Here is a 3,313-nt window from a genome sequence, read left to right on the forward strand (position 1 = left end):
TTTAACTCTATTTTTATTTATTTTTTAAATCTAAAAAGCAATAGCATGCAATTAACTTTATTTATTTTTCCACTTGATTTAAATATGATCACTTTTCCAATATAATGCAATTATCAATTTAAATTTAATAACTTCATTCAATTAACTAAGTCTATAACACAAAGGCATAATAATACATAAATTAAATACACCAACTATGAAATGATGCCATACACTCAAATAAATAATCTAACCCACTAGGGCACACAAAACGAGAAAAAACCATACGAAGACTCTGAAAAAATCAAACGAACAAAACTCGAAGATCGAACAAACGGAAGAGACAACCAACTAACGACACTCACATGAGTGTAACTGAGGGTAAGAGTTAGGATCAACAACTATCTCCTCCACTCCCATCAGACAAATAAGGCATGCTCAGACCTGTGAAGCCAGGTGGAGACAATACCCCGTACCTACCCGGTACTTGTACTTGCAATGTTCTGCATCATCCAACCACACATGCATATAGATGAATATATATAATCAGACATGACATGCACATCGATGGAGAAGAATCATGACATTCCCTGTCTCACCGAAGTGTGAATGAAAATCATCCCCTTGCAACCCATACACTTGGAAACATGCAACATATAAATAACACATCGCATAGGTAAGGTATAAGTGTCAGTCCATGACAATAATCTATAAAAATAGCATTAATCAAAAGTACTGAAATATTGTAAGAAAGCATACGTTGCATATCTAGTAAATGCATGAAATAACATCGAATAAGTCTGAATAAAGTATAGCAGTAATGTAACAACTGAAAAGTCAACTAAAGTAAAATATAAGTCTAACAAGTTTGATCAAGAAGGGGTACTACAGTTTTTTTTTTTTTAAATCATAATGTATTCTGGAAAAATTTCCCAGAAAATTTCTGAGAAAACTTCTGAGATTATACACAGTGGATGGGGGTTTGTTTTAAATTCAAAACAAAAAATAAAGCAAAAAATTAATTATATTGGGGAGGGGGTTGGCAAGCCATGGCCCTCGACCCATGGTTGGGGGAGTTGTAGCTTCCCTAGGCCATGGGGAGATGCCTCGGCTATGGAGGCCAAGGCTATTGGGAGACCACGACATGGTCCCCACAGCAACCTCCCTTCCCATTGGTAAGGGAGCCCACAAAAAAAATAAAAATATAAAGTTTAATTTTATTTTGTTTTAAAAGGTTTTTTTTATGTTAATTTTTAATTAATATATATATAGTGTTTTGTATATATATATATATGTATAGATAAAACATAGAAATGGAGGTTCTATATATAGAGATTGCTCTTCAAAGTTGAACATACCACAAGCAAATAAAACCACAAAACTGGGGCTCTATATAATAGGTCACTTCTTTAGACTTGAAAATACTCCACAATAAAACAACTTCCCAGTACAGACGAACACAAAGTTGGCCAGAAAAATTAGAATAGAAAATAATTCATAGATATATTATAGCTAGACCCACTACAAAATGTGTAATAGAATAGAATAAAACAACTTCCCAGTACAGACGAACACAAAGTTGGCCAGAAAAATTAGAATAGAAAATAATTCATAGATATATTATAGCTAGACCCACTACAAAATGTGTAATAGAATAGAATAACTGCAGCTATCATAATTCCAATGCAGCCTTGTAAAAATGCACCCCTTTACTTGTCCACGTTTCATCCTCAAGCCTTGTTTGCAATGTTGTTTGAAAGCCAATCCAAGCCTTCATATAAGCCTTCACTAGATGTAGCACAAGTGCTATGAATATACCAATGACGCTAACATAGAGAATGCAAACCAAGCTTGTCAATGATCTCTACAGCATTCATAGCATTCGGAAGATCCTACTTGTTTGCAAACACGAGGAGCACAACGTCTCGCAACTCATCCTCATTCAACATCCTATGAAGTTCACCCCTTGCCTCAAATACATAGTCCCTATCATTTTTGTCCACCACAAAGATAAGACCCTAAGTATTCTGGAAGTAGTGTCTCTAAAGTGGTCGAATCTTGTCCTAGCCCCCCACATCCCAAATAGTGAAGCTGATATTCTTGTATTCAACTGTCTCTACATTGAATCCAATAGTTGGAATTATGGTGACGATCTCTCCCAGCTTGAGCTTATACAAAATGGTAGTCTTACCAGCTACATCAAGCCCTACCATTAGGATGCGCATCTCCTTTTTGGCAAAGAGTCTTTGAAAAAGCTTGGTAAAAGTCAAACCCATCTTGACAGCTCAAAAACTCGACAGGTACGCAAAATCTTCAGGGATCCAAATGAAATTGTTTGAATTGTTTTGTTTATATTTTTTATTATGCATGGAGAGACATATATAATTTGGAAATGGATATAATAGATAAGTTATTTGAAAGAAAATGGAAATGATTATTTTAATTTGCAAAATTAAATAATATTTTATTTGGAAATTTGGAAAATTAAATAAAATATTATTTGGAAATTTTGAAAATTAAATAATGTATTATTTGTGAAATTTCAAAATTAAATAATATATTACTTGGGGAATTTGGGAATGGGAAATGAAAAAAAAAAAGATATAGTTGGAAATTTAATGATATTTTCATTTTAGAGAAATATTGATTAATTTTATATTTTTACAATTATTGGAAAATAGGCAAATTATATAATTGTAATTTTGGTATTGAAATTATTATGTAATGATGACTTTTCCAATGATGTATTTTAAAAATTTAGATTAATTAGAAAACTTTGGTCAATTTGTATTTTAACGAAATGGAAAAATTAACGTCACATTAGAGTAGAAAAGATGTGTATTTTCATTTACTATATTCACATTTGCTTTCAAAAATTGCAAGTCCTTGATTTTGAGTATTGATTGTTTTCATGTTGTTGATTTGTAACTAGTCATGTCTTTTATCAGAGAGTCATCAATTGGTTATCTGTGTACAAGGGATTGCTTGGTCAAGTGGTTTTCTATTGCTTTGAACTTCGTATACTATTTCTTGTGTATACCTTGGTTTTGGGAGTTTGTCTAATTTGTGGTTAAGTGTCATATGGGAGAGTGGCTTTCGAGTGGGGGTCGCGCCCAAAGTGGTAAGAAGGATAACCCATCAAAAAATTTCTAAGAAAGTGATAACTTAATAATTTATTAGGGGGTTTGGTAGATGGAAACACTAAATAAGATAAGTGTGTCTCACGCATGGGTTGAGTGCCAGTACAGACTCAGGATGTAGTGAGAAGGCCTGGAATGGCAAACCAACAACCTTGTCAACACGAAAAGATTGTTTGGGTCCACATGAGACTTGG

The 3,313-nt window shown here is 33.2% G+C and overlaps 1 pseudogene; it reads right to left on the reverse strand.

The window, feature by feature from the left end:
• Positions 1-1,529: 1,529 nt before the first annotated feature.
• LOC131036359 (ADP-ribosylation factor 2-like) lies at positions 1,530-2,324 on the reverse strand (annotated as a pseudogene).
• Positions 2,325-3,313: the final 989 nt, after the last annotated feature.

The sequence above is a fragment of the Cryptomeria japonica genome, chromosome 10, assembly GCF_030272615.1.
Source record: "Cryptomeria japonica chromosome 10, Sugi_1.0, whole genome shotgun sequence".
Classification (NCBI taxonomy): Eukaryota; Viridiplantae; Streptophyta; class Pinopsida; order Cupressales; family Cupressaceae; genus Cryptomeria; species Cryptomeria japonica.